Source organism: Vulpes vulpes, unplaced genomic scaffold, assembly GCF_048418805.1.
Source record: "Vulpes vulpes isolate BD-2025 unplaced genomic scaffold, VulVul3 Bu000000642, whole genome shotgun sequence".
In the NCBI taxonomy this organism is placed as follows: domain Eukaryota; kingdom Metazoa; phylum Chordata; class Mammalia; order Carnivora; family Canidae; genus Vulpes; species Vulpes vulpes.
In genome coordinates this window covers 1101623-1117771 of record NW_027325668.1, presented here as the reverse complement: position 1 = coordinate 1117771, position 16149 = coordinate 1101623, and the positions used below count along the sequence as shown (strand labels likewise).

At 37.8% G+C, this 16149-nt stretch overlaps 1 long non-coding RNA gene and 1 pseudogene across 4 annotated transcripts in view; both read right to left on the bottom strand.

Annotated features, from left to right (window-relative positions):
* Nucleotides 1–16149, bottom strand: part of LOC140596409 (uncharacterized) — a 76912-nt gene that overhangs the window by 12934 nt on the left and 47829 nt on the right. For 2 of the 4 annotated variants that reach the window (XR_011998393.1, XR_011998394.1), the window contains one exon: nt 4374–4532. The exons of the other annotated variants lie outside the window; for them this stretch is intronic. This is a non-coding gene — a long non-coding RNA (uncharacterized lncRNA). The remainder of the gene's footprint in view (nt 1–4373; nt 4533–16149) is intronic. 4 annotated transcript variants of the gene reach the window in all.
* On the bottom strand, nt 166–2646 carry LOC140596408 (ras-related C3 botulinum toxin substrate 1 pseudogene; annotated as a pseudogene).

Below are 16149 nucleotides of genomic sequence, written 5' to 3'. Positions count from 1 at the left end.
GACCACATGAAGGGCAATAATGATGCACTCTTTCCCTTTTAGCCAGAGTGTTACTTTTTTTTTTTTTTTTATGATTCAAGGATTTATTAAGTCATACATGCAAAACATACTGCTAATTGCATTAGCAAAAGATCAATGTAAAAACACTCCACGATTCTGCAACTGTCAATTTAAAAAATGTTGTTCTATTTTATTGGTTGAGAGGTCCAACCTTGTATTGTTGCCAGCGGGTAAGTCGTACAGAACTTCGTTAGCACAAGCACGGGCTTACAGAATGTCACAGACCCAAGGGAACATGGTCAGGCAGGGCAACGGGAAGCGTGTGTCCGGGGGGGTGAGGCAGAGGAGGGCCAGCGTTAGGGGACAGTATTGGTGATCTGGCAAGACAGTGATGTTAAGAAAGTTCAAAGTTTAGGAATATCTAAAATATTTCAAAAACTGTAAAGCTGCAACACATGATTTTTACACCTAGTTACTAGAAAACTAAGGAGAGTACTTATTAGCTTTGAATAAAGTAACAAGGAAACAGGAATGCACTTTACTAATCTACAAAAAAAAATTTCTAACGCATTATCAGAAAGATTTTATAATACAAGGAGGCATATTGCTCGTTAAGAAGGGGTTCTATAAGAAAAGCACTAAGTTAGCAACTATGGGTACAACCAGTTCAAAGATGAATTAAATGCCCAATTTCAGGAAGGATGGCAGGTCTAAGAAAAAGGAAAAGCTTAAAACACTTCGTGATAATACCGACCTTTCTTCATTTACTGCATTTGACAGAAATTAACCTTTTAAAATTTTACCCGTGACACTTTTACTCAGTTTGATTATGACGTGTACAATGCAGTGTAAATTAACCTCCGGATTTTGTCAAAATACTGTCTTTATCCTTTGATCACGTCACATGCTGTGCCCCCCGCCCTCATTGGAGGAACATGGGAGTGAGAGGTCTGTTCAAAATGTCAGCAAAAGCGAATACACTAACTTTTTTTTTTTTTTTTTCACTTTTTATTTTTTATTTTTTTAATTAATTTTTATTGGTGTTCAATTTACCAACATACAGAAAAACACCCAGTGCTCATCCCGTCAAGTGTCCACCTCAGTGCCCGTCACCCATTCCCCTCCAACACCCGCCCTCCTCCCCCCTTCCACCACCCCTAGTTCGTTTCCCCGAGTTAGGAGTCTTTATGTTCTGTCTCCCCTCCTGATATTTCCCAACATTTCTTCTCCCTTCCTTTGTGGTTTATGTATACAATGGAATACACTAACTTTTCAAAAAAATTTCACTACAAAATCAAAAAGACTGATCCAAAGAATTGAGTCATTATGCTCCTTCCGTGAGGACATACAGTACAGTTAGGGCGTGGCCCCGGGCTTAGATGGCCATGTGGCTACAGCTCGAGGAGGCTGTGCGGCTTTCCTACTGGAAACTAGCAAGCACAGGTCTGCAGGTCCAAACCTGAGACACTGCCGTCTCTTCTGAAGGACAGGGATCTTGAACGGTTTAGTGCTTAGTGTTCTCAGCACAACAATGCAACTTAGTTCACAAGGTATTTTGGCAACTCTTAATCTGAGCAAGAATAGGGGCTTTTGAAAAATAAGGCTTTAAGAAAGCTGGCCATTTTGGGGCTAAATTTTAATGTGAAAGTTTGAAGTCTTACACTTTAAACAAAACCTAAAAATTACTGATTGGTTCAAAATGGTTTTATGGAAAAACTAATCTGTAACAAAAACTTGGCATTGAGTGCGAAGGCTCCACCATTTTTGAGCAAAGCGTACAAAGGTTCTGAGGGGGATGGGGCAGGGGAACCCAACATTTACAACAGCAGGCATTTTCTCTTCCTCTTCTTGACGGGAGGGGGGCAGAGAACCGCTCGAATAGCTTCATCAAACACTGTCTTGAGGCCTCGCTGCGTGAGAGCAGAGCACTCCAGGTATTTCACAGCACCGATCTCCTTAGCCATGGCCAGACCCTGTGGGTAGGTGATGGGAGTCAGCTTCTTCTCCTTCAGTTTCTCAATCGTGTCTTTGTCGTCCCTGAGATCAAGTTCAGTCCCCACCAAGATGATAGGGGTGTTGGGACAGTGGTGTCGCACTTCGGGGTACCACTTTGCTCGAACATTTTCAAATGATGCAGGACTCACAAGAGAAAAGCAAATCAAGAATACATCTGTTTGCGGATAGGATAAGGGACGTAATGTGTCATAATCTCCTTGTCCAGCTGTATCCCATAAGGCCAGATTCACTCGTTTTCCATCTACCACAACGTTGGCAGAGTAGTAGTCAAAGACAGTGGGGATGTATTCTCCAGGAAATGCATTGGTTGTGTAACTGATCAGTAGAGAAGTTCTACCTACAGCTCTGTCTCCCACCACCACACACTTGACGGCCTGCATCTGGGCCGCTCGCTGGGCCGCGGCGGCGGCGGGCGGGCGGGCGCTGACGCGAGAAGCGGCGGGCGGCGGGCTCGGGGCGCCGCGGGCGGGCGCGCGGCTGCAGGCGGCAGGGGGGCGCGGGGTGCCGGGGCCGCTGTCCACGCCGCCTCGCCCTCCGCGGACGGAAAGCCGGAGCCCAGCCGCGGCCACCACCCAAAGCCTAGCCAGAGTGTTATAGATGGAGGCCTTCAGGAAGCCTGAACTCCACTTCCACCCGTTAGTAACAGAGAGCCCCTACTTCCCCTGTCAGTGAGGCCAGGTGGTGAACCTAGACTTCTACTCCCACAGGACAGTAACAAAGTAGCATTCACTTCCTCACTTCCTTTGCCAAAGACGTATCAAGAGAAGCCTGCAAAAATACACGATTTCTTTTAAAACACATGATTTAAATAAGATCTCATAGTATTATACTAAAACTGTCCAAATTTAAATGAAAAGCCGCTCATCTTACAAAGAACCAGGAAGATGTCAACTACTGAGAAAAGACAATCAATGCACACTAACATCCAAACAGCACAGATGTTAGAATCATCTGATAAGGATTTCCAGGAGCCTTCATAAAAAATACTTCCACAAGCAATTATGAACATACTTAAAATAGATTTTGAAAATAGTATGTTTTAACAAAGAAATATAAGGTAGAAGGAAGAAGCAAATTGAAATTTTAGAATTGAAAACTACAAAACCTGAAATAAAACCCTTAATAAAGCAGCAGAAAATATCCATTCTGAGCAACTAGGAGATCAAATGGATTGAGAAGATAAATAAACAGGGACCCAGGAGAATGTAACAGAACATCTAACTTTTATGTCATGTGAGTTCCCAGAAGCAGAGGACAAAGGAGATGGAGCTAAAAGTTACTCAAATTAAAAAAATGGCTGAAAATTTTCCAAATTTGGCAAAAGACATAAGCTTAAAGATTCAAGAAGCTAAGTAAAAACTAAACAAAATAAATTCAAAGAAATCCATACCAAGACACATCACAGTCAAACTTCTGGAAACTTAAAAACAAAGAAAAAAGTCTTAAAGTAGAGAGAAACGATACATTACATATAGGCCCAAAACAATTGAATGATAGCAGATTTCTCATGTGAGTGCACGGAAACCAGAAAAAAAGTAGCCCAGCATTTTTCAAGCATCAAAAGAAAAGAACTATTCATTCAGAATCCTATATTCTCCAGACACCTGGGTGGCTTAGTGGTTGAGCGTCTGCCTTTGGCCCAGGTCGTGATCCCTGGGTCCTAGGATCGAGTTGTGCATTGGGCTCCCTACAGGGGCCTGCTTCTCTCTCTGCCTATGTCTCTGCCTATCTCTGTGTGTCTCTCATGAATAAATAAAATCTTTTTTAAAAAAAGAATCCTATATTCTCAAAAACATCCTTCAGAACTGAAAGAATCCTCCTTCCCCAGATAAAGGAAAACTAAGGACTAAAACTAAAACCATTACCAGCACACCTACCCAAAAAGAATGCCTAAAGGAAATTCTCTAACCAGAAATAAAATTATGGAAGGCAGAATCTTTGAAACATCAGGAAGAAAAAAAAGAAAAATGGAAAAAGCAAAAATATGGGTACCTTCTAGAACTTCCTCTTCTCTCGAGTTTTCTAAGTTGTATTTGATGGTTGTAACAAAAATTATCACACTACCTAATGTAGTTTTTCAGGGTACGTAGAAGGAATACTTAAGACTATTACAAAAGGGGAAAATCAAATATAAAGACAGGTAAGTTTCTACACTTCACTTGAGCTGGTAAAGTGTTGACACCAATAGACACTGATAAGTTGAGCCAAAAAACCCTATAGCAACCACTAAAAAAAGCTATAGAAAAAAATGCAGTCTGAGACACTACAAATCTCCAAATGTCAAAATTATAGAGATCAAGAATAGATTGTTGTTGTCAGGGGTTAGAGAGATGATAGAAAGGAGGTGCAAGGCTTACTGTTAAAAGGGAGATCTTGGGATCCCTGGGTGGCGCAGCGGTTTGGCGCCTGCCTTTGGCCCAGGGCGCGATCCTGGAGACCCGGGATCGAATCCCACGTCGGGCTCCCGGTGCATGGAGCCTGCTTCTGTCTCTGCCTCTCTCTCTCTCTCTCTGTGACTATCATAAATAAATAAAAAAAAAAAATTAAAAAAAAATTAAAATAAAAAAATAAAATAAGTCTCTCATTTAATAACTCAAATACACTTTTCTTGCTGATTGGTTCCACCACCACCCTCACCACAGACTAACCGTAGAGAGAAAAAATGGCAAGAAAAGCAAGCAGAGAATAGAACATGAATCTCTGGCCCTCGCAGAGAGTTTGTAAACAACCTAATATTCTTTCATTCCATTCTTCTTCTTTTTTTTTTTTTTTTTTTTTACACTAGTCAGAAAGGATTCTGTGGTTGGCAAGCGACAACCATGACTGACACACACCCTCCGTGAGATCCCAGAATATATGTAGGTCTGGCCACTCAGAGCATAGTGGGACCCGTTGGATAGGCACGTGGAAGCGTTTCATATACTTGCTTCTCTTTTTTTCCTCCCCAATAAGGAGAATGAAGAAGGCAAGTCCATTGAAGCTCTACCTTTCCAGACATCATTCAAGGGAATCTTTTTGTGTTTACAAGCATTTAAACCTCAGCTACCACATTTAAGACGGTACCCAAAGTCTGGCACTATGATTGAGTGTTGTTTTTATAGCCATGATATGTTAATGCTTGTGCCATGGAGCAAAATATTTATATAGTGAGTCTTGTTCATGGCTTTTGTACTAGAAGGAATGTTGCACTTACTTCTTTAAGTGCCATCTTAAAATGGTGGTAAAGGGAATTACAGAGTATTTTAAACAAACATTTTTGCTTTACATTTTCACGGGGGCAAACATATGCATTAGTATGTTTTAAAGGAGCAAACACCAAAGACACTATCGCATTAGAGATCCTTTTCATCTTAGATCAGCAAAACATTGCTCTGACTTATGTGGCTTTAACTCAAGTACTCAAGGGTGTTCTTACAGAATGAGGAGTGTATAAGTTGACGTGGGGCAACTTGTGTGATTACTACCACCAGCTCCTAAATTTATAGAACTTCACTTAAAGCTAACTGGTGTACACATGTGATGACTCCTAAAACACCACAGAAAAATAATTTGTATCTCATAAACTATTTTCTCTGTTTCTATCAAACTATCACTAGCATTATTGGCCATAGTTTCACTCTTTCCCCCACTCAAAGAGATCTCCCTCGAACCAATCTTCTAAGAGATCAGTCCTGTCCACATCCCCTCTACAGAGCTGGTGAAGCACAAGCAATTGACTGTTGGGTGGGCAGCACCACCAGCACACTCAGGTTGGGCTATGGCGGGGGCGGGGGGGGGTGGGGTGAGAAACTTCAGTTAGGACTTTTTAATTTTTTTTTTTATTTTTCTTAATTTGAAACATGAAACAAAGCAAGAAATAGGAACTTTATGATGGATAATGGAACAGAGCTCATGAAAATGGAGAGAGGCATGGAATAGCTGCATCAAACCACGTTTAAGGAAAAGAAGCTGAAAAGCCATTTGAGAAAAGAGAATGATGGAATATCCACCAGGAGGGCAGTGATGGGAGAGGTCATATGTCCCCTGAGAGACGGAAAGTCTCTTTTCCATGTTAAGTCCCCGTGATTCCATGCTGACATTAAATATCTTCCCCAAATATCTGTGAGATCATATGGCTAAAGAACTCTGCTCTTCCCTTGAGCTAACCTGAATCTGTTTCTTTTCTTTCCTTTTCTTTTCTTTTTTTTTTTTCTTGCTGACAGTATAGCTCTGAATAAAATACCATCCATAACATAAACATAGAGTTTAAAATTTTTGCAAAGCTCTAGGCAAACAAAATACTACATGCTCTCTCTGTGGATCAGAAGCAAACCCTGAACCCTTGCAAGTAATTTATGAAAGACAATGTCTCAGGAGAAGATAGTCCAGGCTAGAGGGAAGCAGACTGGGGAAGAGGAAAGAGTGAGGCCAAGTGCAACCGTAGATGAAGTCCCAGATTTAGCCCGCTCTCAGGGGGAGTGGTAGAAGGGAAAGTCCGTCTTAGAGGTTATTCTCTGCCTCAGAGGAGAGCAGCTGGGCTTTGTTAGGTTTATCCCAGTCAGCCACCGGTTACAGTGTGTGTGTGTGTGTGTGTGTGTGTGTGTGTCCTTGGGACATGGAGAGACTTCACTGTTCTGCCTTTCCAAATGTGTGAGGCACTTTAGTGGTCAAGCTCAAACCTCCCAGCATGACAAATGCTCGCCTTTGGCAGTGAAACAGGAAGCTGGAGTTTGGGTGCACAAAACTAGGGAAAAGGACTGAGGGATTCTAGGTGAGGTGTCATGAGTAGAACTGTTTCCCAACCGCAACCAAGTACCAGACAAGAGTCTCAAAACTGGAATGACCTCTACCGTGGTTAAAAAAAAAAAAAAAAAAAGATATGTTAAAAAAAAAAGATATATCTACAATTGTTGCTAATCCTTCTTTCAAGAAACACATTTTAATTCCTCTCACCTGAGCATAGGCTGGAACTGGTGGCTCTTTTCCAACAAATACAGTAGAAGTGATTGTTTGTGAATTGGAGATGAGGGCATAAAAGGCAAAAATGACTTCCTGCATCCTCTCTCTCTCTTGCTCTCTCTTTTTCTCTCTCAGATGATCTGTTGTGAGGAAGCCAGCTATCCTGTCATAATCAAGAGAGGCCCACATGGTGAGGACCGGAGGGCTTCTGCCAACAGCCGTGAGAATGGGCTTGGAAGTGAATCCTCTGGGCCTGCTTACTTGAGATGATGCAGCTGGAGCCTATATCCTGGCTGAAATCTTATGAGGAGACCCTAAACCAAAGCTACCCAACGGAGCCTCCCCTGGATTCCTGCCCCCCCCAGAAACCTATTGAAATAAAAAAATGCTAATTGTTTTAAGATACCAAGTGTTAAGGGTGACCCGTCACATTGGAATAGATAATTAATACAACCACTCAGTCTCCTGTTGATAGACCTGGCTTTTCTTACATGAAAAGTGCTAGATCATTTATTTTCAAACAGAATGTAGCAGAAGTGCAAGACTAGACTGACACCTCAAAAATACAACTGAGTCTCACTCTCCGTGTAACTGACAGTCAGGAACCAATTCCTTCTCCACCCCAAAACCATTAGAACTTAAGGACTTGCAGGAAGAGAATAGAAAGCACAAGGCAACAGAGTTAGCTCCCAAACATGTGGAAAATGAGAAGCAACAATACTTATAGCCCCGTAAGGATTGGCCAGTGTGGTGGAGAGATAGCTGAGCTAGAGGTTAGGATGTCTGTCAGGTAGAGTCCTGCTTTGAAAGTCAGTAATAACGGTCTGCCAAGTTTTTCTGTCCCTCAGTGGCTTCATCTAACACAGTGAGAATAAGAAGATCAGTTGACTGGGTGGTCGCGAGGATGAGATGGGTCAGTGATTCTCATGGGAGGCGGAGGGCATTTGGCAAATGTGTGGGGGCAGCTTTTGTTGTCAACATGATTAGTGGAGCACTGCTGACATTTAGTGAGGAGAGCCAGGGATGAGAGCTGTCTGGTGGTGTGAGGGACAGAGCAGTCCTGCAGGGCGCCACAACTGCTCAGATGCCGCAAACTTTCCAATATCCTGCCCCTCATTTTAGAGGGAAAGCCAGCTTATAATTATCTGGTCTTAGAGCATTTTACAGTTTGTAGATAATTGCCAAGTTTTTTTTTAACTGATTTATGAAATAAATTTTTCGGGAAAACAGCTATCACCAAATATATATACATATATATGTGTGCATGTATATGTATGTATATGGATGCACATATATACATGCACATATATATGTGCATGTATGTATTATATATATACATATGTCTGTATATAAATATACATAATTTTCCAAGGCTTGTTTAGCATTTTGTAAGTCATGCCCTTGGGAACACTACTCTAGATATGCGCATAGCGGATAAATCACACTTTGCCTACATTTGCAGCGGCACAATCATAGTGATTCTAACCACAGGTACAATTATTGGACTACTTCATTATGTTTGCCCGAGTTAGAACCTTTGTCCACTTAATCCACATTTCCACAAACCTAATATATGCATAAACATATACATATTGTCACATATATTATTATGCATTTTAAAATTTCTGTTTTGTATATTAGGATTTTATATTAATTCCTTTAAAACTTATTCCTTTAGATACATCGTATTATCTCTGTGCTTTATTTTAGGAGTATAAAGAGAATGTTGTAAGTTATTTATATTCAAAAACAAGCACTGTATCTACTTATAATTGAGAAACATTAATTGTGGGAAAGAAATATTTGAAAAAGAAGAAAGAGCTATGCAAAAGAAGTTAGTCTAAGTCTATAAACCATTATCTTCAGTTCCTAAATCCAAAATGTCTGAAGCCCAGAAGCCGTTTTAAATTCATTTGACCATAAAACCTGACTTGAACTTAGCTTAATGGGTAAACACACATAACCTGAACTGACATATTATTTTAGTATGTATGCATTTATACTTAATTATACATTTTGCTCCTAAAATCTTAACATGCTTGATTCTCCTAAAATCTTAACATGCTCCCCAGAGGCCAGTGAGGATTTTTTTGAAAGATTTTATTTATTTATTCATGAGAGACACACACACACAGAGGCAGAGACACAGGCTCTCCCTCTGGGGAGCCTGAGCAGGACTCAATCCCAAGACCCAGGGATCACACTCCAAGCCAAAGGCAGATGCTCAACCACTGAACCACCTGGGCATCCCCAGTGAGGACATTTTGCAATATCCAGAATATGTTCCATCATTTTACCTCCCTAACATCCAAAATATTCTGTATTTAAAAACTATTGGGCTCAAAGTATTTCTAAAAATATATTGTAGACTTGCACCAGAGTAAGGTGCTAAGGTACTACTAGTTGAGCACCAGACTTGAGAAGGAAGAACAGAGCCAGAGGTATCAGAATCCTGGATTTTAAGTTATGTTACAAAGCTGTGGTAATCAAAGCATTATCGTACTGGCACAAGAATAGACACATAGATCAACAGAACAGAATAGAGAATCCAGAAATGAATCCATGTAATTTATGGTTGATTAATCTACGGCAAAGGATCTGAGAATATATCATGGGGAAAAGAGAGTCTCTTCGATTAATGGTGTGGGAAAACTGGATAGCTATGTGCAAAAGAATAAAGAATAAAACTGAACCAGTTTCTTACACCATACACAAAAATGATCTCAAAATGGATTAAGACCTACATGTGAGACCTGAAACCACAAAATTCCTAGACGAAAACATAGTAAGAACATAGTAAGTTCTTTGATGTCAACCATAGAAACATTTTTCTAGATATGTCTCCTCTGGCAAAGGGAACAAAAGCAAAATTAAACTATTGGGACTACATCAAAATAAAAAGCTTTTGCACAGCAAAGGAAACTATCAACAAAAGAAAAAGGCAGCCTATTGCAGGAAAAATATTTGCAAATGACTTCTTCAATAAGGGTTAATAACAAAATATATAAATAACTCATGCAACTCAACATCAACCCTCCCACCCCCAATAATCCAATCAAAAATGGGCAGAGGATCTGAATAGACATTTTCCCAAGGAAGATATACAGATGACCAAGAAACGCATAAAAAGATGCTCCATATCACTCAACATCAGGGAAATGCAAATCTAAACTGCAATGAGATATCACCTCACACCTGTCAAAATGTCTAGAATCAAAAATACAAATGTTGGTGAAGATGTAGAGACAAAGGAATCCTGTTACACTGGAGGAATGCAAATTGGTGCAGCCATTGTGGAAAACAGTGTGGAGTTTCCACAAAAATCAAAAATAGAATTACCACGTAATCTAGTAATTCCACTTTTGGGTATTCAGTCAGAGAAAATGAAAACACTAATTTGAAAAAAAATATATGCACCCCTTTGTTTATTGCAGTATTATTTGCAATAGTCAACCTACGTCCATTGATAGATGAATGGATAAAAAAGATGTGGTGTATATACATGGTGAAATATTACTCAGCCATAAAAAAGAATGAAATCTTGCCATTACCACAACATGGATGAATCTCGAGAGTATAATGTTATGTGAAATAAGTCCCTCAGAGACAAATACAACAGATTTCACTCATGTGGAATTTAGGAAATAAAACAAAGGAAAAAACAAAGCAAAGAAGAGACCAAAATTCTTAGAGAACAAACTGGTAGATGCCAGAGGGGAGGTCAATGGAGGTGATGAGTGAATTAGATAAAAAGAATGGAGAGTAAACTTAGCTTGATGAGCACTGAGAAATGTATAGAATTGCTGGGAAAAAAGAAAAAAAAAACACCTAAACCTCAAAGTATGATTTCAGGGTGTTTTTTTTTGTATTGTTTTAATATTTACTAACTGTTATGTTTCAGGCCCTAGGGTTTGCATCCTGGGAATAAGACCAAGTAATTCTTTTTATGAAACTTTTAATCTAGTAAGGGATACATCCAGAAAACAACTGATTGTCATGGAATGTATTAAAGGGAAAATGGGGTCACAAAAATCATTCTCTGTTGCCTCATAGAAGAGTGAAAGATCAGGCAAGTTAAAACGCACAATTATCACCTAGAAATATTTATACTGCTTTTCTTTTCTGCTTGACTCTTTCTTATTTTTGGAAATATAAGCCTTTTTGACATTTTCTTTTATGTACCCTAAATTCTCTGTCCTGGGAATATCTATGTTTCAATATCAGAAAGTAATAAGATATAATGTTTAAAGCGGTGATTTTTCAAATGAGTTGGGCAAGTATAAAGGTTCTCAAGGAAGCCAAGCATTAAGCATTGCAAGCCTGGTAGTATTACTAATTTCTGGGTTTTTAGCCTCTCATATCTCCCTCATCCCTTCTGTGAACCACAGCTAGGCTTTCTCTACCCATTCAGTAGTCTTACAACTATATCTTAGATCGCTCAAGGGCTCATCATCCTGTACAGTCTTCTCCCCTCTCAACAAATATACTTGTACCTATATCTCATAAGCCATCAGGCCTCATTTCTCTCTTCAAATCACCCATTTGGCTTGGCTTTTTTTAAATTAATTTATTTGTCTATTCATTAGAGACACTGAGACGGGGCAGAGACATAGGCAGAGAGAGAAGCAGACTCTCCACAGAGACCCCAAGCAGGACTGGATCCCGGGACTCCGGGATCACGCCCTGAGCTGAAGGCACACTCAACCACTGAGCCACCCAGGTATCCCTTGGCTTGTCTTCTGAATGACATGACCACAGGGTTTTATGGCTACTTGAATACAACTGATTATACCCTAATATTAGATAAATCCCTCTTTAAAAATCCTAAAATGAAGACTCAGTTATGTCAGACTTTCACCATCCCATCATCCACGGAGAGGTGCAGATAGAGGCAGATAGCTTGTGCTGTGCATAATTTAAAAGGTTATAAGAGCTAGTACAGGGTGGTTTAGCGCCTGCATTTGGCCCAGGGCGCGATCCTGGAGACCCGGGATTGAATCCCACGTGGGGCTCCCGGTGCATGGAGCCTGCTTCTCCCTCTGCCTGGGTCTCTGCCTCTCTCTCTCTGTGTGTGTGACTATCATAAATAAATTAAAACAAATTAAAAAAAAGAAATGAAAAAAAGAGCTAGTACACAGAACATATTATTTAGAATAATGTTTTTACCCATTTTCTCTTTAGCACAGACTATTTTATAAATTTTGTCATTTGTTAGTATAATATTTTCTTAGAGTACTTCAAAAAACTATCATTTACAAATTACTAGCAGATTTAATCTATTGTGAAACAACTTGTGCTATATATATACATATATATTTTTAGTATATTTGATATAGCTTTTATCTTTGGCAACTATTCATAAAATATTTGTTTTAAAAACACTTAAATAAAAAATAAAAATAATAAATAAATTAAATAAATAAGTAAATAAATAAAAACACTTAAATATACTGGCATTTTTCAAGCCTCTAGTTTCTTTAGCTTTGAACTGTCCAATTTATGTGACCTTTGGCTAGCTTTTGAAAATATGCTCTCAACACTTAGTTCACCACTGAGTTCCAATTTGTGATACACAGAGGGAACTCTAGTAGGAGTCCATTTATATGACAGATAGAAACATGTCCTTTTTCTTTCACTGAATATCACTTTAAGAACCTAATAGGGGGAATGTAGCTTTCACAATATCTTCAGAGCCTCAAAAACTCAGCTAACTCTATTGAAAATTAGAAGACTGTAGATAGCTGATTTCCCCAACTTTACTCAAATGCACAGAGTCAACTTTGTATATTTCATGTATTCAGTGTACATTGCTAGCTTTTAAAAGTGTGTATTTTTAGTGTGATTTTAGATCAACTGTAATTAACCTCTTTTTAAATCGAACATTTTTTAAAATGTTTATTTTATAATCTTCTATTGAAGTAAAGTCAATAACTAGAGATAGTGCATTAACATATCCAAGATAATTGAGAAACAAACAGATTTATATATGCCACATCCCTCAAGAATCAACTATATTTTGAAATAACTTTTGCCAAGAAAATTTTTTTAAAACTCCACATTCCCTCCGTAATTAATGAAGTTAGTTATGTCCACTCTTCTCCAATTTGGGCCTGTGTGCAATCACAATGGATTTAAAAAAGACTCTTTCTATAATCAAGCACTTTATAGTATCAGACCTAAGGCATCTTTATGAATAAAGCATGCATGAGCAACAATGTTGGGAATTACGTGTGGTCAATATGAAGTCTTTGTAGCACTACGAGAAAGGTTCTTCCTCAGCCGTGAACTGGTGAGGTGAATAATTCAAGTAAGAATTGACATTGCTGGAGGCCAAAATGCTGAAATATCTCTTGATTAGAATTATAAGAACATGAGAGATTTTTGGAGAGAGAATAAAGGTCATTTGGTCCATCAAGGCATAGCCTTTTTAGTACTCCATTTCCCCAAGGATGGCATCTAATTTCTTGAATGACATCCCTGTTTTTGCCTCAACAACTTTGCCACAGGCTCTTCTAAGCATTAATTATTCTCCACATGAAAAGGTACTTTCTGAAATATGTGGTGAATTTATTTTTTAATTTCCATTTATGTCTTTTTGTCCTATAATCTGTATTAAAATGGAAATAATAATTTGGATTGACATTATCTGTGGCAGTTAAGACTTTATATGCTTCAAATCAGACAGCTCCAACTCTGTCCTTAATATTATATGCCCAGATTTATGGTCCTAACAACAAGCACTGCATAGCAAACAGTGGTAGGGGTCCCAGTGAGAACATTTAATACTTTGAAAATTCATAATCTCTCAAGTATATATCTTTTCTTTGTAAAATAGAGATGGGTACTTACTAAAAATAACTGAAAAATAAATGAATTAATCGGTGTATTCCCTACCACTTGCATATATACATATATATATACATGTATTTTTATATACACATTTTTTACCCAAGATCAAATAATTATTTCATATTTGACTAAATATTTACAAAATATAAAACATAATCACAACTTACACAAATTTAGAAATATGCATGTAAAATACATAGTATTTTCAAGTTAACTGAAAGCAAAAAGAAATGCTATTATTCTGTAGACACAAAGAAATCTGAAAACTTTTTTTCTAAATAGCAACTAACACCCTTTTATTTTTTGTTTTTTGAAATGTTAGGAAGGGGAAATAATTACTTTTACAATACACGTCTCCCTTTTATAACATTAACTAAATTTTAGAAGATCAATTATTCTGTTGCAATGACACTAGTTAACATCTTACTTAGGCCAAATGTAATGAAATCTCCATGACAAAGACGGATCCAGAGTGAGTGGTAATCCAGGAGAGCCAGATAGTTAAACCAATCATTGCTTGACATTATGCTGACCACAGTGATTGGTTCTAGTTGATCCATTTAGATCAATGTTCCAAAGTTTGTTCTGAATTGTGAAAAACAATTATTTGTCTTCCCTTACATATGAAGGAGGAAATACGTGGCTTCAACTGGTGTCAGCAAATTGCCAATTATAATATAATCTAAGACATGTGCAAATGTGAAATAGAGCCCTCCCAAAGTGGGAACTGAAGCCCTGGAGACCAATCGAAATTTCCATTTTTCAGTTACAGGCCAGAGAAATTTGTTTAAACTCTTTTAGTTTAGGTGTCATTAACTGCAAATGAAAGCATTCAAGCTGGTAATCTAAATTTCATTTTTAAATTAAAATATATCATTTTTGTGTTTATATAATGTTTATGTGCTTCACATCTGTGTGAGTCTAGATATTCATAGTTATGTCATAAACTATTTTTAAGGATCATGATAAAATTATGAATAATTAAGATACTCCAATGGCAACAGTTTAAAGGTAGGCAACACACACACGCACACACACACACATAGATATATGCTGGAAAAGAGATAGATGGACTAAGGAGCCTATGAACATGGTCTACTGGCTGGTCCTGGCAGCATACCTACCTCAACAGTAGCTAGTAGAAACATCAAATCTAATTTAAACTACCCCCCCCTCGCTTTTTCAGTTATTACAGTATGGTCAATACCAGCACAGTTACCCAAAATAAAATTATCCACGGGATTGACCATTCTTTACAATATCCTGAAATAGAATGTCAGTTTAGACTTCTCACTTACATGTTACTTCTGAAAAAAAAGGACAGAGGTGAAGAAAAATATTCTTTTACTATTATTATTGCTTTCAGGGCCCTTGTCATTAGTTTTTATTGTCACAAAAGTAGAAGAAAGTTTCATATGATCATGAGAGATAGTTTAATCACAAAGGAAGAGGAAAGTTATGACAAGAGAAGTCTTTTTCTTTTATCACAAGAGCAGCAGGAGTCTCCCTTTATCCTGAGAAAAGGGAATCTCTTTTCCCATTTCTCTTTTTGAAACACCTTTTGGAATAGAGGATCATAAATTTTAGGAAGGAAGAATTGATTCTGAGACAATTTAGAATTTTTAGGCTTATTTTCTAATTTGAAAAAGTTGTTTAACTTCTAAGATTGCTTTTTCAACTATAAAAATCATCCTAATGTATTAAACCCTAATGGCCAAGGAATTAGAAAAATTAAAATAGAAAAATATAGTGATTCATAAATTTGTTTATTCATTCCTGTGATTCCTTGAGTGCTGCAGAACATTCTATGGGCACTTGGTTACTGGAGATAAGACAATATAAAATTAAAGTATGCAATATGTGCAATGTAAGACAATGTGAAACTTTAGAGTAAGAAGAACTCTTGTAATTTAGTCAACAGTCATTAGATTGAAATGACAAGTGAAATTGACTTTTTAGTGGGTAAACTATACATTTCTTATCACACTATGTACACACTGTTCAAACTATCCCACTTCTGATTAATTTTATATTACCCATCAATTATGACTTTATTTGTAGTTAACAAAAAATGGTAAGTAGTAATAGGACTGCTTGAGGACATTCTCAAACTTATATATTCCTTTTTATGACAAATTATACTATTTTTCTAAATCATTTTAGTAATAGAAAAACTGAATTCAATACATTTTCACCATGCCAACTATTCAAATACACAGTTGAATTGATCTTGCATTTTCAAAATAGTTTAAATAAATTTTTGCTATAGTAATGAAGCATAGAGTAGAAATAAACATGCACACTTCTAAAGATTTAAATATTACATATATTATTCAGCCATTTTTC